Source organism: Felis catus, chromosome D1, assembly GCF_018350175.1.
Source record: "Felis catus isolate Fca126 chromosome D1, F.catus_Fca126_mat1.0, whole genome shotgun sequence".
Taxonomy (NCBI): Eukaryota; Metazoa; Chordata; class Mammalia; order Carnivora; family Felidae; genus Felis; species Felis catus.
The window spans coordinates 69,401,273-69,427,126 of NC_058377.1; the positions used below are offsets into that span (position 1 = coordinate 69,401,273).

The following is a 25,854-nucleotide window of genomic DNA, read 5'->3' on the forward strand; positions in this document are numbered from 1 at the left end:
GAATCCACAGCGGGTTGTGACCTCTCTTGAATGTGCACAGAGGGCCTGGCCTGAGGGCAGGACCTGCCTCAGGCAGCTTGAGGCTGGGAGACCTGACCTTGTGTGGCTTCCACCTCTCCAGCTCAGGTGGAGGTGGGTAGTAAGCAGAAAGGCCTCAGCGCTGAGGAGAGAGCCATGGTTCTGAGGCTGTAGACAGTTGCCTCTGCTCAAACTAATAGAAACTTGATAGACCAGTTTTTCTTGCCTTTGGAAAAGAAGGTGCCAGCATAAGGCCAGTGCTTAGGGATCATTCAGAGATGTTTTTTCAGGAAACAGAAGGGAGTGGGGCCAGCAAGGCATAAGGGGAGGCGTTTAAAAAAAGAAGGCCTGTGTGTAGGTTTCCCTTGCAGGTGGGGTTTCATAAACAAAGACGCACCATGCCTCTTGGTTCTTTTGCTCAACCATCCAATCACGCATTTAACAATATCTATTGGGTGCCTACTATATGCCAGGCACTGTTCAAGGCACTCGGGCACAGCAGTGAACAAGACATTCAAGGTCCCAGCTCTTCTTGAGCTAATATGCTAGTGGGAGAAGATAGACCTACTCTAGTCTCCTAGTTGTCACTGGCCCTGTCAACTCCTGCTAAGCTTTGTTGGCCCGTTGCCTGCTCAAGGGATGGTACCTGGGCTTCTGCATGATCATGGTCAAGGACGGGCAGGGTGTGGAAGTGTTGCTTGTCACCCCCACTACAACCTCCCCGTGGTAGGAAGGCTGGATTCCACATTATTCTCTTAATGGAAAGAGCTAATGCCACAGCCATTAGCCTAGGCCTGTGGGTAAGAGGGCCCCAGGAGGCCAGCCCTAATCCCTCTGTGCCCCATCCCTGGCAAGAGGGGTGAGATGAGTCCAGATGGCCCTTACCCATGCATCAGGAGCTACTCTATGGCCAGTTCTCTAAAACCTAGCAGCCTGTTGGGATGGCCACCTATCATGAGTTGGGGCCTCCAGGCCCTGCTGCATGAACCAAGTTCTTACTTCTCATCAAGGACTTTCTCTTGAGTGGGCAAGTCTGCTGAAGTTGGGGCGCCTTTGTTTAAAGCAAGAACTACCACTGGAGAAACAGGTGTAGGGTAGAAAACAGCACTTGGTCTGAAGCAGGAGGAAAGCATGTTCCAATTCCAGGATTGCCACCTTTTAGCTGAGTGATTGGGCACGTTGCTTGACTTCTCTCAATGAGCATTTTGGAATATGTTATCATCCCTAACTCACAAGACTAAATAAGGTAATGGGTAAGAAAGGCTCAGGCTTGGAACACTTAGTAAACACTGGCTAGATATCAAATATTAATTGAATATGAAGTGATCTCAAATCAAAGTAGTAATTTTTTTTGCTGAGCACTTGAGGGAATTGAAGGAAGTATAAAGCAACATGCCTGTCCCCAAGGAATTTTCCCTAGAGTTCAGTTGTAGTCTTGTAGAGTTCTCTGATGACAATATCGAGTGCTCAAAATTGCTAATAACTAGCATGTGGTAAGTGTGCAAGTGTTACAAATGGGTTTCATCTACATATACAGAGAGAATTACAGACTAAGCAGGAAAAAACACTGAGGGAGCAAGTGGGCAGTTTTAAGTTCCCATACTGTACCTGGTAGGACACTTACTGGTGGGACGTAGGCACTATTCAAAGTAAAATCTTCTGAATAATGAGATGGGGGAGTGGAGGCACCCAGCCTGGGATTTGCCCTCTTCCAGGGAGTCTAACGGAGGGCTGGGTTCAGCACTGATGACAAGTGGACCTTCACTGACCCTTGGCAGTAGTCACCTGATCAAGTGGATTTTCACTGGAGAAGAACTACAGCTTACACATGAGTTTGTTGTCCAAATAGAAACAAAACCAGAGATGGCCAGAGTTATGGAAGATGAAGACTCTGCAGGTGGAAGGACCCACAGCTCACTGATTATTATTGTTTCAGTCCTCGTACAATGAGAGGACAGGCCTTCGGGAGCCAGACGGGATCATGGTGGCACAGGGCCCAGTATAGCATGCAGGAGATCCACGGAAGAATCACAAAGATAAGCAAGGAGAGGCATATAGAACAGAAACAGGGAAGAGGCTGTTCTTGTGGCTTGTCCTAGTGGGGAGGGACAGGTAGTGAACACCAGACCCATGTGATTGTTTTAATTGTATACTTTATTTTCCTACTATAACTATATTTGTGCTTAACAGTTTTGTAACGTAATGTGTGTATAGTTTATCGTAGAGGGTGGGCTCAGTCATTTTAAGCAAACCATTTTGCTGATATAACCTCCGTAGATATTGCCAAGGAGGGGAAGTGAGTGGGCAGTTCCCATGTCCATGGCAGTCACCCGGTGCCCACCATGGGTGCACTGGTTGACCTATTCCTTACAGGGTGGTTCTGACTGAGAAGGTTGAGTATGGGCACCTCTCTCTAAAGTGGAGAACAGAATGATTGCTGGAGGAATTCACCATACTAGCCGCTCCTTAAATTTCCTCCTATATTTTCTGCACTTGTGAAAACTGTCATCAGCCATATTTGGGGGGGCTTCAGGAATGTGACCCACTCAACCCTGTATCCACTGGTTGCTTGGTTTTAGAAACATCGCTGAGATTTTTGACAAGTGATTTCATGGTTCCTTTATTCCTGTGTGTCAGAGACAGAATATTAACTTTACACTCTAACGCAGATGCACAGAGAAAATATACCTTAGTTTTCTTATATCTAGAGTAGGCTTCCCCGCTTCAAGCCCACAGCCAACTCATTAGCAAAGAGAAAATGTAAGTGTTCAAATTTAAGCGTAACTCAATATTAAATCTAAAAGTTTATTTAGGGTAACTTCTTTGGGATAAAATTGCTCAGTCCCCCAGATATAATTCCTCCTCTGTCTTTTTTGCTCCCAAAGATGCGTCCACATGTGTACATGAGAGGTGGTGGTGGTTTATGTGACGTCACAGCCATAGGGAAGATTCAGGGTCTTTGTTCCTTCTCGTGTACTCCTCACCGTCCCTGGAAGTATGACTCCTGACCTGGCCTTGCTCAGTTCGGTTAGGGCCTTCAAGCACCCTCTGGCTGACTCCCCCTCACCTTGGCTCTCTTAGGCTTTGGCAACTCCTCTGAAGAGACTCCCATTTGGCTTTGGCTGGAGTGTTTCCCTCAGTAGCCTGGGTACTGAGATCCCTCGTCCTTCCCATGGTGATCCTTCTGGAAAACTCTTCCACTGGACTCTCAGGCATTTCTGAAACCTGTCTATGCCACACTGGGAACAAAGTGACTCAGGAAAGCTTGAGCCATACGGTCTGCCTCTGCCTGACTGTGCTGGAGTATCAGGGTGAGGAGGTGGTCCCCCCAGCTCAGTGTGGACAGCCTGGAAATTAGCCTCCTCCTCCCAGTCTTCAATGGCTTGCAGAACAGAGCCTCCGGCCTTCTTGGCTCTCCTAGACTTATCTAACCCACGGCCCTCCTAAGTTCACTGGACAGTAACCAGCTAGAGCAAAAGCTTTGTTCTGCTACCTCCATATGCTTCTTCTGTCTCCTGCTATATCCTGGGCTAGAATGTGGAGGGCTTGTCTTTTGCTTCTATTCCATTTCTTCTTGCACAGAGCGCAATTTGTTCCTATAAGGGCAAGAGTATCTTCTCCATACCTTGGAAGCGCTCTCTGAGCCGGGTCCTCCAGGCTTAGATGCTGATACCTAAGGAGGAAGACAAAAGGATTTGGAAAACCATCTCTCAAGACAGTAGCCTTGGGTGCAAAGCTATTATCCTGCTACCTAAATTGTGATTGCTGGAGCTGATTACTACCTTGGTAATTCTTTTTACGCTCTCTCTGTCACAATACCTAATCTTCTGGAGGCATTTGATAATAAAGGTCATGTACTTGGGGAGGTAAGAAAGAAGAACGATTTTAGAGATTTCAAAATGTGAGTTACCCTTCTTAGACCTGCTTCTCTGGAAAGGTCCTTCTACTTGGGCACACTGCAGTGGTGTGGGATGGAAATACCTCCAAGTGGAAAATGTCTTTGTCCCAGTCAGCCTGATAAATCTTGGTCCCAGCCAAAGACGGGATGACAGCAGCTGTAGCTGATGACAGAGGGAGACAAGAGTCCCTGAATTGAAAAACAAGAGGGGACAGTACCTCACCCAAAGGGCATCTTGAAGGAGGAAAAAAAAAAAAGAAGATACTTAAAGCATAGCCCACAAAGAACTGAAATGGACTTCGTCAAATAAGAACTATTCGCTACTCTACTACTAAATAGCTACTAGATAGCCAGCCGACTGGCAGTCACCCTTCATTTAATAGATGTATTTTAATAACATCTTAATTAGAACTTTCTTGTCTACCTCCCCCAACCTCAACCTTGTCTAAATAGTCATTTTCATGTATTTGAACTGTTTCCACTGCTCTGCCTTCCCAAATGTCACCTGCATGAATGAGGCACCCTCTGTCCTCAAGGTGGAAAATTTAAGGACTAGCATATTGCCCCTTGTTATTCGTTAAGCTTTCTATGAGGAGCCTGGGTTTCTGCAGGGTCCTGGTTTCAGGAAAGCTCACAGTTCAGCAGGGTCATGTAGTTCTTGCCCATTTTCTGTGTTGGGTAAATCTGCAACTGGCCGCTGGCAGAAGGCTCTGTCTGCTAGGACTATGCTCTCTTTCACGGGAGCATGTTAGGGGTCAACTTCGAGCACTATTAGCTAGGACTTACTCTCTTCATCTTCCCCATTTCCTCAGCAAGGTATCATCTTGACTGCTAGGTGCAGTACCATATATCTCCTGGAAACAGGGACACCTGAGACTTCAAACCTGTAAGGAGAGATCAAGCTTAATAGCCCAACACAAGTTTTCTGAAATCGCTGACGTAATACATAAGGATCGCGTGCCTACTTTGTGCTCACACCATGCTCAGCACTGGAAACATAGAGTGTGCAAGAGACATCGTCTCCCCTCTCAATGGAGTTTATGGGCTGGTGGAGGAGACAGGCTTTGTTAAAATATTTGCTCAAACAAATACATAATTACAAGTGGTGATAAACGCTGTGGAATTAAACGCGAAGTGCGGTGAGTGGGAAGAGCTGACCGAGCTTGAGGGAGGAGGCGGAATAGAAAAGTCTGTCTAAGGAGAATGAGTTTTCAACTGGGATCAAGAGGAGGACAGGCGTGGATAGGAGACCAGAGTCTGTGGACAGGATATACAAAAGACCTGAAGCAAAATGAGCGTGGCTGCTTTCAGGGACCGAATCACACGAGTGTTACAGATTAAATTGTGTCCCCTTCAAAAAAGATATATTGGGGGGCGCCTGGGTGGCACAGTCGGTTAAGCGTCCGACTTCAGCCAGGTCACGATCTCGCGGTCTGTGAGTTCGAGCCCCGCATCGGGCTCTGGGCTGATGGCTCAGAGCCTGGAGCCTGCTTCCGATTCTGTGTCTCCTTCTCTCTCTGCCCCTCCCCCATTCATGCTCTGTCTCTCTCTGTCTCAAAAATAAATAAATGTTAAAAAAAAATTTAAAAAAAAAAAGATATATTGGGGGAAAAAAAATACGTTGAGGTCCTAACCCCGGGTACCTCAGAATACGATCTTATTTAGAAATAGGGTTGTTGCGGATGCAATTCCTTAAGATGAGGTCCTACTGGAGACCAGTAGGCTTCTAATGCAGTGTGCCATCCTTACAAGAAGGTGGCCACGCGAAGACAGAGACCTGGCGAGAATGCCATGGGACGATGGAAGATTGGAGCAACGCACCTACAAGCCAAGGGATGCCCACGATGCCTGCAAACCACCAAAAGCGAGGCGGAAGCAAGGAAGGCTTCCCTCACAGTGCTGGGGAGAAGCCTGGCCCCGCCAACACCTTGTGTTTGTAGCCTTCTTGCCAGAACTGTGAGACAGTGAGTTTCTGCTGTTTAAGGCACTGGGTCTGTGGTACTTGGTTACAGCAGCCCCGGGGAACTTTCAGAGCGGGTGTGGCCGAGTTGTAAAACGGAGTGCAAGGGAGGAGTGTGAGACGAGAGAGGAAGAGTAGGAAGGGCCATAGACCTGTGCTCAGGATTCGGGGCTCTAGCCTCAAAGCAGTGGGGCAGCAGTGAGGAGTTTAACTGCGATCATTCCAGTCACAGTGCACACAGATCGCCGTGGTTGCCGGGTGCAGAAGGACTGGAGACGGGATGAGGGGTGTTGCAGGTTGAGTTCTCCAGGAGGAGACGCCGCGATAAAGCCTGAGCCGACAATGCCTCCGCTAACCTGCTGGAGAGCTCTGGAGCGAGGTCCGTCAAAGGTGTGCTACCGCCTCTCAAATGATCAGACATTCCGGCTTCCCAGGGTGGCCACCTGTCCGGGATGCCCTGGGAAAGGCATGACCTGAGGCGAGGTGGCCCGTCAGCAGCGGAGGCAGCCTCGGCAGGAGCAGTGAAGCTGTCTGCGGTCTACATGCCCCACGGCTGGTCAATAAGTCTTTCCTTGAAGGGTTCTGGGCTGCTCATCTCCTCTTCTGCCACAAGGCATCATGGGGACCCCAGAAATGAAGGGCTCCGGGGGAGAGGTGACAGTGGCTTGAGCCGATGTGGTGGCAGTGAAGAGAGAGAATGTGGCCTGGTTCCGAGATGGGTTAGTAGGTGAAATGCTACAGATCGCAGAGATTGAATGAGAGGATTGAGGCTTTAAGCGAAAAGGAGGCATCAAGAAGGGCTTCCAGGCGTCTGCCTTTGCCCCACCGAATGGATGGTTGGTGCCATTCACCAAGTTAGAGAGCTCTGGAGAAGATCGAACACGAGAAGGTAGAAGGTCGCGCTTTCAGATGTGAAATACTGTTGGATGAACCGGATATACCGAGGAATAAAAACCCCGAGAGAAACACACACGCACGCACACGCGCGCGTGCACGCACATTTTGGTTCCAAGAAGAGTCCTGTGTGCTCACCTCTCATTCTTGAAAATGCCATCTGTTGTTGCACCACTATGGATTTTACCCTTTTTTGCTGGAACCTGAATCGGCATCCATAATTTACCTGAGAAGCACGCTGAAAAGCTGTAGTGCAGAAAGATATGAAAAGGAACTCAGACATCTGAGGAGTGAGGATGGCCCCACACACTGCACAGGAAATAATTAGCCAACTCCCGAGCCAGCGGTACCACCCCCCCCCCCCCCGATGGTATCACTTGCTAATCCAGGACTGTAGTAACTCCAGAGGTGAGGCGGGTAGGTTTGAGAGGTGAGAGAGAGCGGCGACATGAAAGACTGAAGATTAATTTAAGACCGGGAAAGAGTTTTCACCAGAAAACCACTTGGCTAAGCAGAATCTTCGGACAAGTCCAAGCAGAACTTTCCATCCAATCGAAGTTCATCAGCTGAACTGGGCTCATAATTATGCGCCATCCCGCCACCAGCTGGGGCTGCCTCCTGTACCGCCCCTTTGAGATGTCAAGTTTTCCGTGGATATGTTCATTGCCTTTGACTCAGTGAGTCCAAATTCTGAAGCTGATCCTAAAGAAAATAGCCAATAAAAGGAAGATGCTGTAGGCATGATGATGTTATCAGCACATTTCATGATAGCGATATATTAGAAAACTCCTTTCATGCCAAGAATGCATCTTCACTTCGTGAAAGGTGTTGACTGTGGTCATTATGAGGGCTGTGTTACAACAGGATAAGATGCTCGCCTAGTCTCTGCTGAGCGGCCGCCTTGGGAAGCACTGTGATACATCCGAACCTAAAAGGAGGCTCTGATGTGGGGAGTAAACCACAAAGATGATATGTAGCCTTTAGGAGGTCACACGGTAAGAGGGAGAGCTGAGATTCTAACCCAGATCAGTCCTTCTACAAAGCCCGACCATCCAGCCACTCATACATTTAACCAACAAATATTTATCGAGTCTCTAATATGTGCCAAGAGCTGTGTGAGGCCAGGCTGTTTTGTTTTTTTTTTTTAACGTTTATTTATTTTTGGGACAGAGAGAGACAGAGCATGAACGGGGGAGGGGCAGAGAGAGGGGGAGGCACAGAATCGGAAACAGGCTCCAGGCTCCGAGCCATCAGCCCAGAGCCCGACGCGGGGCCCGAACTCACGGACCGCGAGATCGTGACCTGGCTGAAGTCGGGCGCTTAACCGACTGCGCCATCCAGGCGCCCCAGAAACTCATAGTCTTTATCCTCCCACTGTTCATCACCTACCCATCTTCAAGACTTCTCTCAGACCCCTTTCCCCATTTCCTCCAGCCACAACAGCTCTCTCCCCGCACTGGGTCCCTTTACCGCACAGTTCACACCTAACTAGATCTCGATGAATGCTGATGGCCAGCCCTGGAGATTTATTCTTTGGTATCTACTGTCTTACTCTTTACTTAATAGATGCACATGTGTGTGCATGCTCTTCTGCGTGTGTGTGTGTGTGTGTGTGTGTGTGTGTGTTCTTTCCAATAAGGCTGTAAACAGCTCCATTAATTGAAAATTGTTGAGGCTGGGAGTTCTCTGATTCATAGGCTTCACGTGCTATTGCCTCACCAAAAAGATGGCCGTATTCAAACTAAATAATTTATGTCTTCTTTACATTTTTCAACCCAGCCACGTCAAGCCCGCAAAGACTTAAAAATTGACCCAGACATTTTAAAAACGTCTCACTTAATTATTTCAACAATCTATGAATATGTGTATCAGTAAGACTGAGCTTCGTTAAGCTGTAGTAGCAAACAACCCCCTGATCTTGGTTGCTCAAAACAACAATAGGTTATTTTTATTTAGGTCGGTAGGGAATCTGTTGTACTTTAAACCCACGCAGAAGCCCGGATGATGAAGATTTCTGAAATGTTCCCAATCTTTATAGGGTGAGAGGAAGAAACAGGAGCAATTCTTGCACTAGCTTCAGGTTTCCATATTTTATTGGCCAAAGTCAATAGTATGGCCATGCCTAAAATCAAGGGAGAAGGGAAGTGTAGTCTCACCAAATACCCAAAGAAGAAATAGAAATATTTGGTGAAGAGCATTAATAATTACTATGGTTTTTTTTAGTATTACTATTACTATTTTTTTTCCTTTTTAGTTTTTAAATACCACGAAAACTCAGATGGGTTTAACAACAGGTCCAAGGTCATACATTTATTTAACCACAGAAGAGCTAGGATTTGAACTGAAGTCCGTCTGATAGCGGAGACTACACCTCTTTGGCTTATTTCAGAGCTGCTTTCCGGAAAGGATGCCTTGCACATTCTTTGGGTTCTGGCTGGCCTCACTTAAATTATTCTTCTCTGTAGGGCTCTTCATTGGCTACTTCAGGTGTATCCTCACCAAACATGATGTCTGTTTGCTCTTCTAGTAGTCGATTCGTTGTTATTTCAATTTTTTTTAGATTTTTTTAATGTTTATTTATTTTTGAGAGAAGAGAGCGAGGGAGGGACAGAGAGAGAGGATCTGAAGTGGGCTCTTACTACCTTTTCTTTGACAGAGCAGGTGTCAGTAATATCAAGGTGAATAATATCTGGAACAATCGCTAAAAATAGCAAATAATTCCCAAAGCAATGTGACAAGTACTATAATGAAGACCTGCCCAGTCTTTGGATACAGGCCGTCTCCCAAAGTGGAATTAGGAAAATGGAAATGGCACACGTGAGAGTCACCATCACTGGAAGTAACCCAGACCAAGTCTGCAAAGAAAAAGTTGCAGAGATTGTGGAACACGCCTGAGCCTGGCAAGCCTGGATTTTTTTGCAAATAAGAAAGCTCAAAGCTAAACAACAATAAACTGCAGCATGGGACAGGACTGCTAACAGAAGGTAGATGGTTTGATTGGGATTTCTGAGAGGGAGGTATCCCCGATGGAAGTTTATTACTTGAGACGTAGCACTGTCAAAGTCATAGAAAAATATAGCCTGGGGAAACTGAGGCTCAAGGAGAACCAGTGATGGGTCCCAGCTCACAGAAAAATGGTGATGTTGGGATTTCACCCCAAGGCTGTCTTCCCTAAAAGTTGAATGCCACACGTGTTCTATGTTGCCACCTGCCACTAAGTGAACCACCCAAACCAGCGGCCTGCAAGCCAGAACGTTGATGGCACTTCCAGGGGCCCCGGGAAGACTTTAATCTTGGGTTCTCCCAACCCAGCTGCCACCTTGGATTATTTGAAGTAAAAATTACACCTGTATTGGTGTCTTTCAAGCCACTGCTCTAAATCTCTGAAGATAAGCATTACAGATAAATGTATGCTGCTCCGTTTATCAGTCTTTTGAAATCTCCAGTTTAGGAATGAATATGTTGGGTTGTATGTCCCTTTCAGGCTCCACCCTACCCTCCTCTCAGCCCATAGGCTGCAGGGAGAGATGCTACATCCACTTACAAACAGGATGACAGAGTAGTTAATTCTTGCTAGAGCCATTTATTAATATAGCCATGGTTCCATTACAGTGTGAGTTTCTGGAGGTCAGTAGCCATGTGTTGTGCCTTTTTAAAATTCCTCAGGCTTCCAGAAGAGTCAAGAGAGTTTTTTTCATTTGTTTCATTTCTTAAATCAAATGCTGTCATATTATTAAAGTAATCTGGGTCAACGGAGAGTGACATGATCTTTTTGGCAGTTTATGGATAATTTCTAAGGAATCTTCCTACACTGTAGGAATCTTTCCTACATTGTAGAAAGAGGGAAATAAAATAAAGAAAGACTCCACTTTTGACCCAGATGGCATAATAATAGGGACTGGGGTTGAAATAACTAAGAAAAGACAAAATCTAGAAAATAAAAGTTTTTAAGATACTGATAAGCAGGCAAAGAAAGACAGTGGTCCCGGAGATACAAGGAACAAACATGGTGAGCCCTATGGTCGCCCAAAGTTACTGACCTGAGCTTCCAGGCCATAACTCAGGGAAGGGAACCCAAGCAAAGCCGCAGACTCCTTCAGTTGGGAGATCAAATTGAGAAAGCAGGGAGATCAAGGCAGCTAGAATATACATTAGGAAAAGTACCATAGAGGTGAGAGCTGCACGAAGAGAAAGACCCTTGGATCCGCAAAGAGATCCTCTTGAGCTTTTAGCAGGGTATGATCAGCACATATGTGCAAGAGAACCACCAAAGGTCAGAGAAGGAAGCATTCAAAACGATTAAAGAGGGGCGCTTGGGGGCGCCTGGGTGGCGCAGTCGGTTAAGCGTCCGACTTCAGCCAGGTCACGATCTCGCGGTCCGTGAGTTCGAGCCCCGCGTCAGGCTCTGGGCTGATGGCTCGGAGCCTGGAGCCTGTTTCCGATTCTGTGTCTCCCTCTCTCTCTGCCCATCCCCCGTTCATGCTCTGTCTTTCTCTGTCCCAAAAATAAATTAAAAACGTTGAAAAAAAATAAAAAAAATAAATAAAAAAAAAAGAGGGGCGCTTGGGAGGCTCTTTCAGTTAAGCATCCGACTTCAGCTCAGGTCATGATCTCATGGTTCATGGGTTCGAGCCCCACATCAGGCTCTGTGCTGACAGCCCAGATCCTGAAGCCTGATTCAGATTGTGTGTCTCCCTCACTCTCTGCCCCTCCCCTGCTCATGCTCACTCTCTCTCTCTCTCAAAATAAATATACCTTTAAAAAAATCTATTAAAAAAAAGATTAAAGGAATAGTTCCTAATGCCCATCTAGGGACAGAAACAGTCCTGCTCCTATGAGCCACACAGGAAAAACTTGTAATTCATGGGGCATTGAATAGAATATTCTAGAAGGTCTTGCCTCAGTAGTGAAGAATAATTATCCCTAAACTGGATATTGCTCTGGACCATAAAATATCACTGGATATTTTATGAATCATAAAAGCAAACCCTGAGAGGATTGAACTGTTTCCAAGTAACCGTATCCTAAAACAAAGCTCAAAAATAGTTACAGGAATATAAAAATATCCTGTCCCCAACACAATAAAATTCATAGTATCTGGCATCCAATACAGAAGAGCTCTCACTTGGATACCCATCCTGAGTTCTCTCCACCTCTGCAAGACCTCTGCAAATGAAGTGTGCCCTCCCCTAGTCTCTCAGACTGCCATCAACAGAAATCGAGAAAGCAGCCTACAGCAACGCTTGTTGTCTATGAGAGGCTCTCCTCCAGCCTTCCATATGACCATCAGTCAGGAGTCCAGAGAGCAGTCAAGAGCTCTGTGCGCTCCTGACACCCCTTCCTACCCTTCTGTGATAGATAATTTTACATGTCAACTTGGCTGCATCATGGGATGTCTAGATAGCTGGTCAAACATTACTTCTGGATGTGTCTGTGAGGGTGTTTCTTGAAGAGATTAGCATTTGCATCCGTAGTCTGCGTAGAGCAGGTGGCCCTCTCAAATGTGTCTGGGCTTCAGTCTGAATAGAACAAAAGGGCAGAGGAAAGTTGACTTTGCTCTCTGCCTGACTGCTTGAGCTGGGACAGAGATTTGCCTTCATTGCTCCCAGTACTCAGGCCTTCCAGCTACACCACTGGCTTTCCTGGGGCTCCAGTTTGCAGACAGCAGATTAGAGGACTTCTCAGCTTCCACAATCAAATGAGTTAAACCTTATAATAAATCTTGTGTGTGTGTGTGTGTGTGTGTGTGTGTCTGGTATAGATAGAAAAATAGATACGTAAATAGATAGATGATAGATAGACAGACATAAAAATAAAATAGGATATATCCTATTGATTCTGTTTCTCTTGAAAACCTTAGGCGAATACATCTTGTCTGCCTTCAACATTCCAGCTTTACCACCATTGTCTGCTTTGAGACCATCAGAACTTATCTCATTAGTCCTTTTTTATATCAGTCACCGCAAGAGGCCCAAGGTGTCCTGGTTATTCATCATCCCTTAGACTCTCATCCCCACGTGGCTCAGATGTCCCCTTTTTGGGTGAGGCCTTCCTAACCATGCTAATTCACATTGCAGTCCAACCCCTCTACACCCTGAGCCCCTTTCCCTATTTTATTTTTTTCCATAGCACTTACCCCAACTGAATATACTATATATCACTTATTGACTTGCCCACTAGAATACGAGCTCCATAAGGGCAGGGAATTGTACCCGTTCACTGCTGCATGCCCAGTGTTTAGAACAGTGCTGGGTACATAGTAAGCAGTCAGAAATTATTTGAGGAATGAGGGACACATGCTGTGTCAGCATTTAACGGCGTATCTATGAGTTCCTTCTTCAGAAAGGGCGGGCCCTAGTTTCTGAATGTAACCTGATGCTCAGTGAATTGCTCACGGGGTGCTTTTTGGCCAAGCATTTTACACCATCTCAAGGATCATGTGTAAGCTGCGTCTGAGCACTCACCCAGATCCGCTCCCACCACTGAAGTCTCCTAGAGGTCCCAAAAGGCAGGACTGTCCCATGGCCAAGAACGTGCTCCCAGATCTGTGGCTCCTGCAGTTCCCCTGGCTCCGTAAATGGCACCACTTTTCACCCAGATGCTTGGTCTAGACACTAGGAATTACCTGTGATCTCTCTCTGACTGCTCACATCGGGTCCATCTCCAAAACCACTCGGAACCAACATACTTTCCGCCATGCCAGGGCCACTGTCTCCCTGAAGCGGTCTGAGATCTGCTGCTTCTACGTCTGCTCTTGACCCCTACTGTTCATTCCCACAGAACAGAGATCTTTCCGTTTGTTTACTTCTTGTATTTCAAAAAATGTTTCGGTGACTTAGGAAATTGATAAAGTGGAGTACTTGATGAATAAGAATACGATAGAATAGAATAAATAGAATAGAATAGAATACGATCCAAATGTGAATAGGTACTGAGAAAATAGAATAGATAATAATAGAATAGATAGAATAGAATAATACGAATAATACAAAATAGAATAAATAATACGATCCAAATGTGAAATAGGTACTGAGAAAAAAGCCTAGAAGGAAACACGTGGGTATTTTAAGTGTAACTATCTCTGAGTGGCAGGATTATGGTTTGAATTTCCTTCATTATGCTATTTAGTATTTCACAAATACTCTACAGTGAGTATGTATAGTTGCTGAGAAAACAGGAAGAAAAATGCTGAGCGACCAGTGAGGCAGCATTAATGTGGGTCAGATTTATTTAATAGATTTAGAATTGTTAATTTATGAATGTAACGAAATTTGGAGTCTGCTTATCTTGTAGATCTCCTCGTGCATCCGAGTCACTGTGCTACTAGGCGCTTTTCCCATACTTTATTTCTGTGGAAAGGGAGCCTTCTTCAAAGAGGCTAAGTGGTTTGCCCAAAGTCACTTAGCTGATAAGAGACATGGCAGATGCTAACGAGGTCTCCAGACTAGACATCCAGGCTCTACTCACTACCCCACATTCTCTTCTCTTACCCAAAGGCTGGGGTCCAGGGCAGACACGGCTGGCGAATGACTGGGTCAAAGATGGCAGGATTGAGGTTATCAGCCTAACTAAGGGGGTGAAATGGTTTGGTGAAGACACTGTCAGTCAACGTAAATCAAGTGACTAGAGCATCGTTTTACAGGCATACTTGAACTTGGAACTTATTAGCAGCATGGATTTAATGTCGCCTGTAAAAGCAGCATAAAGGTAAACCTTTATTTGTTCTGCTTCCTCGCGCTATAAAAACAGAGCTCACGCTCTGGGAGTTGATGAGTCTGGAAAAAGGGGTGGGGCTAGACGCTGGCATCTCCACGTAAGTCCTGACCTCTTGAGGAGAGAGGGGAGGAGCTGGGGGGGTGGGGGGTGGGAAGGGGCAGCTGTGGTTTCCCCCAGTGGTCCTGAGAGACTAATCTTGTAATCAAAAAACCCGCTTCCCATTACACTCAGAATAACACCCACATGCTCTGCACGCAAGGTCCATGCTTCTTACGTGGCCCGCCTTCTTTCTTCTCTTTGTCCAGAGCTCTCAGTCCCTGGGCTCTGGGCTCGCCAGCCTCTGTGCTTCTGGAACTTTCCGGTATTCTGGCAGGGTCTTCACTGACTCCTCTGCTGCCCCGTTGCTTCTCCTTCCTGCCGGTGCTCTGTAGGCTCCCTCTTGTCCTTCGGATTTCAGCTGAAATATACACTTGAGGAGAGGCCTTCCCTGGTGACTTCATGTGAGAGACCCCCACTCCGCATCACAGTCACTCTCTGTGCCCTGAACCCCAATCTTTTTTATAAGCAGAACTTTTAACTGATATAATTTCAAATTCAAAGAATGTGCAAAGAATATATGGAAAAAATAGGTAAGTTGTGAAGCATGATCACATAATAAACACTTATGAACCCACCAATCAATTTAAGATCTAGAATATTAACGATACCTGATTTTTTTTTTTAAGTTTATGTATTTATTTCTGAGAGAGAGAGAGCACACGAGCAGGGCAGGGGCGGGGGGGGGGGGGGGGGCGGGGACAGAGGATCCGAAGCAGGCTCCTTACGGACAGCAGAGAGCCAAATGTGGGGCTCAAACCCATGAACCATGAGATCATGGCCTGAGCTGAAGGCAAACACTTAACCAACTGAGCCACCCGGGCACCCCCACCATACCTGATTATTTTCTGCATAGCACTTATCAACTATCTAAAACTATATTATGTACTTATTTCTGTATGTATTTTCTTTCGTATCTACTGGAAGGTGAGGTCCGATGCCTGTCTTGTTGATTGCTGTATCCCAGAGCTTAGAATGGTGCCTAGACAATAAATATTTGAGAATGGATGAGCAACGAGGGTGAGGCAGAGAGGTCAGAGGAGTGGGCCGTCACTGTCAGTGGTGAGGGGCGGCCTGCCCTGTCTCCATGCAGAGATCCACAAGCCCGCCAGACACAGCCCACCCCCCATTTCTCCGAAGGCTAGTCACATAACGTAAGGTGTAATGTCTAGCTATGTAGACAAAGGCACGCGAGGCCAGTCATTTTGCCATTTTGAGACTCCATTCCCGTCTCTGATAAAATGGACCGTAATAGCTACTTGCGGGATGCCTGGGGTAGAGATACAAACATTCTCACCTCCCTCTGTAATACCTGAGAGAGCAGGGCCACGGGGATGCAGGCAGCCGCTGGCAGCAGGCAGCTTCAGACCTGGAGACCGACAGGCAGACAGACAGGCAGACAGATAGACTCTGGGTGGGCAGAACTGTGGCAGACAGACGCCCAGGCCACCCGGGAAGCAGTGGAAAGCCTCTCCTGCCCTCTAAAGGGCCCGCTGCATGTGCTTTGAGCCCTGCACTGATGCCCGAGGCCAGGCGCAGACCCCTAGAGTGGTGGGATGGCTGGGCCTTGGACTGCCTGCTGGCAGGGATCATACAGGGTCTTGGTGCCCGAGTGGAGGGTGCATCATAACTGAAAAGAACAATGAAATCTCTTTTCTCTTCAGTGAATCAGGGGAAAACTTCAGTCGAGCCTCGGTTTCCCCCCCCCCCCCCCCCCCCCCCAGTGCAAGTGTCCTGATTAAGCCAGTCTGTACTAAAATCATACCCAGAGGAACCAGGCCCTCAGGACAGTCTTCAATGTCTTCCTTTGCCTGGCAGGCTAATTAATTAATTCAACCAGCAGGCACCAAGCGACTAGTATGTGTCGGGAGGCCTTTTGCAGGGCCAGGGTGAGGAGCGGTAAATGCACGGGGGCAGAATAGCGCAGTCAGTATTCTCCCCCGGGGAAAGTGGAAGCTGGGGGGGTTGGGGGGCGTGGGGAGGGGGGTGCAGCCGGCTCTGCGAGGGCCAGGCGGAGTGACAGCGAGCTGCTCCTTGCAGAAGGGGGCTTTTGCATTGCGCCTGACGGATGGTGGAGGCACAGGCCCACCCACGGATGGTGGAAAGCAGTACATGTGTGGGCATGGGTGCAGCAGGGAATCATTTCAGAGACATGGGCTGCAGCCACATGTTGACGGCCTTGCTCACTGGGTCCTGAAGGCAGTGGAGCAACACGATCAGGTTTGTGCCTCAGACAACCCTCGCAGGGAACAGCTACTCCTCTGCCTCTCCCACCTTCACTCACCCTTCCTTCAGCTGATCAGAACATGTCCGGTTTCCTTTGGGGACTCGCCCCGCCCCCACTCTCAGCTCACGTGGTTCCTTCTGGTTCCTGAGTCCTGCCTATGATTCAGGCCTGGCCCATCAGTGTATGTCATTATTTTATCCCGAGGGATCGATTCAGAGCTGGGCAGATTCTCCCCGTGGTCCGGTGAGACCCCGTTCGTGGACAGTCATTGGCTCCGTTGGGGAGAAGTCTCCTGTCTGCCAGTCTTGAAGCAGGAAGCCTGCCAACCTGTGGCTGTGGGGCCACCAGTGGGAGAGGACCGGCTTGAGAAAGACACCGGCACAAGGGGAAGCAGAATGAAGACCTGGATTGATCAGTGATGCCTCCATGCTCTCCCTGCCCATCCTGAGGATCCCGTCAGACCCATGGCAGGAGCAGGTCCCGTACTTCTGAAACCACCTAATGGGTAGAAACGGGCTTTTTTTCCCTGCTCTGTCTACCGGACACTGACCTTCTTTTTTTTTTTTTTTTAAGTTTTATTTATTTATTTTTAAGAGCGAGAGAGCGTGCGCAAGTGGGGACGGGGCAGAGAGAGAGAGAGAGAGAGAAGGAGAGAGAGAATTCCATGGGGCTCAGACTCATGAACTGTGAGATCACGGTGTGAGCCTGAATCAAGAGTCTCATGCTAAACCAACTGAGCCACCCACGCACCCCGGGGGATTGACCTTCTTGTATGACTCTGGTCCCATAAGGACTGTGAAAACAAACCCCTCTGAAAACAAATGGGCCATTTGGGAGGGATTCCCAGTTCCTGTAATCATTCATTCATTCATTCATTCCACAAGTATTTGAGATTCTACTTTATGCCACACTCTGCGATAAGCCTATAATTGTGAGCAAAATAAACATAGGCCCTGTTCTCATGGAGTTTGCAGCCTATTAAAAAAGACAGATGATAGGGGCGCCTGGGTGGCTCAGCCGGTTAAGCCTCCTACTTCGGCTCAGGTCATGATCTCACGGTTTGTGAGTTCCAGCCCCTCATTGGGCTCTGTGCTGACAACCGAAAGCCTGGAGCCTGCTTCGGATTCCGTGTCTCCCTCTCTCTGCGCTCCCCCTCTGCTCACGCTGTCTCTCTCAAAACTAAATAAACATCAAAAAATTTTAGATAAGACGGATGATAAAATATGTAATTAGAATGAATATGTAGTTAAAATTTGTGAAAAGTATCACGAAGGAAAAGTACAGGTAGCTATGAAATGTATTCTGGGGTATCTGATCTTACGGGGGCAGGATGGGTAGGGATCGGGGGAGTTTTCTTTAGGAACCAACAAATGAAATAGGAGCAAAAAAGAGGTGTAGGAGTTGGCTGGGTGAAGGACCGGGAGCAAGGAACTTTCCTGGCAGAGGGAAGAGCATGTTCAAAGGCCCTGGTGTTCTGTCAGCCATCTTGAAGAGCTTCCTCATCCCCACAGGCCCTCCTGGGTGGGAAACGGGGAGGGGAGGGTGGAAAAGGTGGCCTAGGAATCCAGACTTGCCTTTGCTTGGCCCTTGGACACAAATGCAGCATAGATAAGTGCCTTGCTTCACTCCTTCATCTCTCAGTCCCAGGGCACTTTCACTCTTTCTTCCTTAAAGAAAGTCCCTGTGCAAGTATCTTGCATTGGCGTTGGTAAGGGGAGGAGGCACATTGCTAGCCTGCCTCGACCGCCGTCCTTTCCTCATTTCTTCCACAGCAAGAAGGTTTCAATTGGGCTTATTCAGTTACTATAACTTAAGATTATAGTGATGATTCACTGCTTTTTTTTTTCGTGATTTGGAAATCATGCTGGATATTTAATCTCAAAGCTTTGTTGAAATAACAGACACACAGAAGTTTAAAAGTAGACGTTACATGACACTGAAAACGTAAGCAGAAAAAGAAAAAAGTGGATAAATCGACTTCATCGAATTTCATCGAAATTTAATTTTTTTTGTGCTGCAAACAATACCATCAAGAAAGGGAATAAAGAGGGGTGCCTGGGTGGCTCAGTCGGTTAAGCATCTGACTTCAGCTCAGGTCATGATCTTAAAGTCCGTGAGTTCGAGCTCCACATCGGGCTCTGCGCTGACAGCTCAGAGCCTGGAGCCTGGCTCAGATTCTGTGTCTCCCTTTCTCTGCCCCTCCCCTGCTTGTTCTCTCTCACTCTCCCTCTCTCAAAGAATAAATAAACATTAAAAAATATTGAAAGAAAGAGAAAGAAAGAAAGAAAGAAAGAAAGAAAGAAAGAAAGAAAGAAAGAAAAGGAAGGAAGGAAGGAAGAAAAAAAGAGAAAAAAAGACAAGTCGAAGAACGGGAGAAAAATATTTGAAAATCATATATTGGATAAGGGGCTTGTATCCAAAATACATAAAGAACTCTCAGCTCATCATAAAAAGAGAAAGGCCACAATCTAAAATGGGGCAGAGGATTTGAATAGACATTTCGGCAAGATCTAGAGATGGCCAATAAGCACATGAAAAGATGGGCAACATCATTAGTCATTAGGGAAATGCAATCAAGGCTCTAAGGAGCGATCACTTCACATCTACTAGGATGACTTTAAGCAAAAAGATAGCAAGTGTCGGTGAGGGCGTGGACAAGTTGGAACACTCAAACACTGCTGGTGGGGATGTAAAATGCTGCCACTGCTTTGAAAAACGGTGTGGCGGTTCCTCCAAACGCTAAACACAGAGCTACTATACGAGTCAGCTGTTCCTTTCCCAGGTACGTACCTAAGAGAAAGGAAGACGCAGGTCTACACGGAAACTCGTATTCTAATATTCACAGCAGCATCGTTCATAAGAGCCCAAAGGTGGAAATAACCCAATGTCTACTAACTGATGATGAAATGAATACAGTTTGCTTTATCTATGAAATGGAGTGTTATTTAGCAATGAAAAGAAAGGCAATATTGATACATGCTACAACGTGAGCCCTGAAAGCACTATGTTGAGTAAAAGAAGCCAACACATTCAGTGATTCCGTTTATATGAAATATTCAGAAGAGACAAATCTCTAGAGACAAAAAGACGCCTGGTTGCTTATGGGGTTGATGGGATGCTTATGGCTATGGAGTTTCTTTTAGGTGGAATGAAAGTGTTCTAAAATTAGATGCAGCAAAGGTTATACAACCCTGTGAATATACTAAAACACGTTGAACTTGAAGTGGGTGAATTTCACAGTACATGAGTTTGTGCTTTTTTTTTTTTTTTAAGTAGGTTACTGATCTCAAGTAGATCAATCAATATTGTCAGAGCCTGCGGCTGAAGTAAATTTTACTCGGATTCTGGCACAAGACACAGGTCAGTCAGAGAAAACCTCCCCAGGGGAAAAGTGTAGCGATAGTAACGGTCACATTATTCACAGTGGTAACTGAAATTGATATGACCTTTATGGTTAGCAAAGAACGTCTGCATTTGCTTGATTAAATCCTTTCACTCACATGAATCACGGGAGGGAGGCATCATCACACATATCTGACCCCCAAGGGAACTGTGGTTCAGGGGGTTTAGGAACAGGTCAGATCATATGGGTAGTAAATTCTGGGGCTTGGGGCAGAGCCCTGGTCCACCTGCCCCAGATCTCATGTCACTTCACTAAGCCTGGGAGGGCAGAGCCCATGCTCTGTCTTTTTACAATAGTAGCCCAGTGCCTGGCAGGATGAATACATGAATGAATGAATGAGTAATAACTTACTTCTCTTTGGACTCTGTGACCATGTAATGCAAAGTGTGTTTCCATCTCCTCCTAGGAAAAGGAGACCAAGAAAGACAAGCTACAGGGGCCATCCTCGGAACACAACTTCGCAAAGTGCTGGCCGGCAGCCTGGTCTCCAGAAGTCACGCTGACTTTATCCTTTTATGGGTATAGAGAACGATCCTTTTATGGATTGCCTCAGCCCCACTCCCCACATCCTGCCATCTTGAATTCCTGGTCAGCATTTGCCCTCCAGAGAAAGGTTGAACCTCCCGAGGCTGAGGTAACCCATAGCTAGTCTGTGCTGTCCAGAAGATGGCATGGGGTCCCACAAAAGAGGTACAATCTCACGCAGCCAAAGGAGTCTTTACGGATGAAACCTGAACGGGACAGAGAGAGCTTTGACCTTCTGCCTAACACGTTGAGTCAGCTGGTAGTTGAGTTCGGTTGGTTGGCTGTGTCTCAGATGTCAGTAGGAGACGAAGCAAAGATGTTCTGCTTGCTGAAGTTTTCCTTTCTCCATGGACCAGATGTTCTTTTGGAAAGAGCCTTGGATTTGGAATCGCAAAAACCTGGATTTAAACCCTTTTGTGTCATTTACCCTAGTGACCTCCCTAAGCCCAATGCCCTCGCCTAACCAGTGAAAATCTCACAGTCCCCAGCTGGTAAGTGGCAGAGCTTGGATTTGAATCCAGGACTCTTGACTCCACCTCCACCTGCGGTCGAATGATAGATGGCAAAGAGATGTCTAAACTGCACGCAAAAGGGCAGGCTGTGGTAAATGTGAACACCTCCTCCCGGTGGCTGAAAGCCAGGAAGGAGTGAGAGAGCAGATTGAGAGAGCAGACGCTAATGTTCTCCCATTAATCAAGGCAGAGTGTGTGCTCTGTGCCCTTAAGAGGGCTTAGGACTTGGAATTGCTTCTGCTCCACAGCCTGTCTCTGGCACAGCCTGGGCTAGAGCCCTGGGGGTACTGGAGACACTGCCCAGATACGTGTCTGCTCACCTACACCCTCGGCCCGACTCCTTTCATGGCCCTTCCATTTCACAACCGTCACTGTGTCCGGGCCACACCCAGAAGGAATGGGATACACATCCCGCCAGTCTGGGTTATCTAGGTCTAAAACATACTTTGTTCCTTTGGTGATTTCATCTGGAAGGACCCATGGAACTGAATGACTGACTTTCCTCCTTTAGCTTTAATCAAAGGGACGGCCGCTCCTACCCGTCCAAGGATGGGGGTTTCCATGACATTGTCGGGGTCAGAGGCAAGGGCCCGGATTTTTGAATCAGACAGCCCCCTATTTAATCCCGGTCTCTGGTTATTTCTGTGGGACCTTCAGTGATGCCACTTGACCTCTCTATACTTCATTTTACCTTTCCTATAAAGTGAGGCAACGATCCCTTCGTCTAGGGCTCTGAGGACTCCACCAGGTAGCGTAGTGATGTGGTAGGTGCTGAGCAGACCTCAGAAACCAGAAGGTTCTCTCTCCTTCCCGATTCTGTCCCTTCTCTTGACAGTAGAGTAGATCCACTCAAAGAAGGAAGTAGACTCCACCTGGAACCTGGGGCGGTTTGAGCAGACCTCCACTGAGTCCTCAGGTGTATGTGGGGGAGGATTAACGATCTTAGACAAGTCTTCCCGGGAGGAGAGGGGCTGGGAAGTATTGGAGGTATTGAAGGCAAGGAGAGAAAAGACCAGATGGGGATGTGCTAAGTATAGTAACAAGCAGTAATAGTGATAGAGTGCCTCATTTAATTGAACACTTACTATGTGCCAACATTGTACTTGGAAATTTACATGTGTTTCTTAATCCTCCTCTTGTCATCCCCATTTCACAGATGAAGCAACCATCTGACAAGTGTCTGGATACGCCAGTAACTGCGACTTGAAACTACATGTCACCCAGTGCTCTGGGGAAGGGTGGGAGACGTAGAGGTGGTGGTAACTCAGGCTGGCCTGGAGGTCCCTGCCCTGGGGGAGGCTCAAGTCCTCCGTGGTTTGTGACCCAGCCCGGGCGAGGCAGGAAGTATGGGGCCTCCTCAGGCAGAGGGCCTGTCTCCCCAGCTCAAATGTGAGCACCTCCAAACCGGGGCCCCGTCTGCCTGCTCCCTCTGGTAGGGGCGCAATCTGTGTTTAATGGAAGCAAGAAACACTACCGTTTTCCCCTTTTCCTTGTGGGGTCGCCCTGTGTGGAATGACGTCTTTGACAACATAGAGCTTGTCACGGTTGGCAAACCACTTTCCTATCCGTTATTCTGGAGACCACCTGCCACCCAGGAAGTCTCTCCTCCTCCCCACTGCTGACACCTAAGGGGTCACCAAGTCTGGCCAATTCTTCCCTTTATAGTCGAACTCGCCTGTCCTTCTGCACCTTCCCCACTGCCATCACCTAGACGCAGGCCTCTGTCGCTTCCTCCCCCGATGGCTCCGTACCTGCCCTCCTCACTTCCCGGCTTGCCCTGTGCTAAGCCCCCTTTCTATCCAAGAGTCAGAGAGATCTCTCTATCTCTCTTTTTTTAAGTGCATTCATTTATTTTGAGAGAGAGAGAGAGTGCACAAGCCAGGGAGGGGCAAAGAGAGAGGGAGAGAGAGAATCCCAAGCAGGCTCTGCGCTTTCAGGGCAGAGCCTGATGCAGAGCTTGAACTCATGAACCGTGAGATTATGACCTGAGCCGAAACCAAGAGTCAGATGCTTAACCGACTGCGCCCCCCAGGTGGCCCCAGAGAGATGGCTCTTAAATAAAACTGCTCGTTTCTCGCCTGTTGCCTTAGCACCAAGTCACCCCCTGCACAGGACCTGAGCCACCTGCCCCCCCCCCCATCCTGTCCTTATCTCCTCAGACCCACTTGTCCTCCCCCTGCCTGCCTGGCCAGGGGTGACCCGTGAGGCCACGTGCCTGAATCACCTGGCAGGGGAAACAGGGACCTGGAGGCACATTTCATCCCTCCCTTCATGTCATCCCCTTGTCCGCACACGCACGTCCGTCCCGCCTGGTGATGTCACGGGCCCGGGTACATGTGCAGTAGCTCGCACCAGGGCTCCGAGGCGGGGGCGGGGTGCGGAGTGATGAACGCCCGGTCTCACTTCGGAGAGATGATGACAGCACGGAGGAAGGTGAGGCAAGACTTGGCACAAGGCACAGTGGGGACGCAGCGTCCCCAGAGCCTCCTGACTGAGAAATATGAACACGCAAACTTGGGTAAATAATGTCACTCTTAGCTACCATAGCACTTGCTAAATAAGATACTTACGTGGTACTGTCTTCATGCTGGACACCGTTGTAAGCAGCCTACGTGCACTTACTTGATTTATCTGATGAGTTATCCCCACGACAACTCACTTTACAGACAAGAAAAACAAAAACAAAAAAACCTGAGGCACAGAGAAGTTAAGTAACTTTCCTAAAGCAACACAGCTTGTAAGTAGTAAAGCCAAGATTTGGCTCCTGAGTCTGCGCTCTTAACCCCCATGCTCTTTTGTCAGCCTGTAAAAGTCAGGCCTGCCCCCCTGCCCCGGGGAGCGCTGTCCTCCTGCGGCCCCTCACTCACTGGGGCGTGACAAGTGTCTGTAGAATCTCCAGCCCAGAGGCCTCACCTCGCTCTGCTGTCATTTATTATTTCATCGCTGTGAGGCCTCATCCTGTTTCTCAGCTGGGTTTTGATCTCCCCATTGCGGGGGGAGCAAACTGGAAGAAGATTCCTGTGAGGCACCGCACCGCAGCATTCCCGGGAATCAAAACTGAGGGCATCTTATCCGCGGAAACACTCCTGTAGGAGAAGGGTCGGTCTGAGGGTGCCCCGGGGGGCACTCCCCAGGCCTCGGTGGGCACACTGGGTCCGCGGCGCCACAGGGGCACGCGGCTCCAGGCAGATGCCATCCGGTGAGCCATCGGTTGTGGGCAGTGGTTGAGTCCACAGAAAGAGAAGTGAAGGAGTGAGGAGTTGATAGGAGCAAAGCCTTGGGGAAGGCCTGGTCGGAGGGGATGAGATAAAGAGCAGGGGTGGGGGGAGGAGAGGGACAGAAAAAAGTGACAGGAGGAGCACACGCACGAAGCAAGACCTCCTATTTGTGCATCATATTCTCTTATCCCTTATCACACCTACACACACACACACACACACACACACACACAACACAACCTCCGAGTCCAGTGCTGGAAGCAGGTGAGGTACGATTAGTACCACCAGTTTCCGGATGTGAAAACTGAAAACAGCACAGGCTGGTACCCCCCCCCCAACACCACACCACCACCCCCGCCCCGTGTGGCAGGTGGTAGCTAGCACCCTTCCCCACCCCCACCCCCCACTGCCCGGGAGCTTGTATCCCTCACGCAAGCCACCACGGGAGAGGAAGCAAGGGGGCCACCTGTCACATGTGCCCTTGATCCAAGCAGGAGGCACATCTGGGCCATGGAAAGAGCAGGCCCGGTGGGAGTGGGGCTCCAAATGGAGGTATGGGTCAGGTGAGGAGTGGTGGGGGGGTACGGAGCAGGTGGAGGAAGCCAGCATACACCCTAGTTGGAGAAACTGGTTCTGGGGAAGGAGAAGCAGGGGGCCCTGGGAGGGGGTTGTGCCCTCTCTCTCTCCCTGGTCTCTCCCTCCTCTGCCCGCCCCTCACTGTCTCCCCGCCTGCACCACCCCCTTCTTGTTCCCCCCTGTCTGTCTGTCTGTCTCTCCCCTTTCTCATGGCTGCTTCCCTATTTTCGGGGCCCATTCCGTCTCCATGTTTCCTCTTCCCCGACTCAACTATTCTGTACCTGGAAATCTAAAACATATCTGGCCTGAGGTTTGCTTACTGAATAAAGTTTTATGCTACTTGTTTTCATTTGAAAGGCAGGAGGGCAGAAACGTTTTCTTCCTTTCTCTTTAAAGAAGAAAAACCGCCTTGGGGCGCCTGGGTGGCATAGTCGGTTAAGCGTCCGACTTCAGCCAGGTCACGATCTCGCGGTCCGTGAGTTCGAGCCCCGCGTCGGGCTCTGGGCTGATGACTCAGAGCCTGGAGCCTGTTTCCGATTCTGTGTCTCCCTCTCTCTCTGCCCCTCCCCCGTTCATGCTCTGTCTCTCTCTGTCCCAAAAATAAATAAACGTTGAAAAAAAAAAAAGAAAAAGAAAAACCGTCTCTCCAAGGGGGAGGCTTTTTAAACATCATCCTTGATGGATTCTGTGGGCAAACTAGTGTCTCCCAAGAGAGAAGAGACGGGCTCGCCATCTCTGTGTGAAGGTGCCAGAGACAGTTTCTGAATGAGACAGAAGGGAGACTCTTTCTCACTTTTCCTCCGAGTGACAC

The 25,854-nt window shown here is 48.1% G+C and overlaps 1 long non-coding RNA gene across 3 annotated transcripts in view; it reads left to right on the forward strand.

Moving 5' to 3' along the window:
* LOC109492008 overlaps positions 1–23,328 on the forward strand; it is a 64,341-nt gene extending 41,013 nt beyond the window's left edge. For 2 of the 3 annotated variants that reach the window (XR_006586398.1, XR_002145707.3), the window contains exons 3-5: positions 20,086–20,169; positions 20,619–21,228; positions 22,406–23,328. This is a non-coding gene — a long non-coding RNA (uncharacterized LOC109492008). The remainder of the gene's footprint in view (positions 1–20,085; positions 20,170–20,618; positions 21,229–22,405) is intronic. The other variant, XR_002145708.3, reaches the window with a different exon arrangement.
* Positions 23,329–25,854: the final 2,526 nt, after the last annotated feature.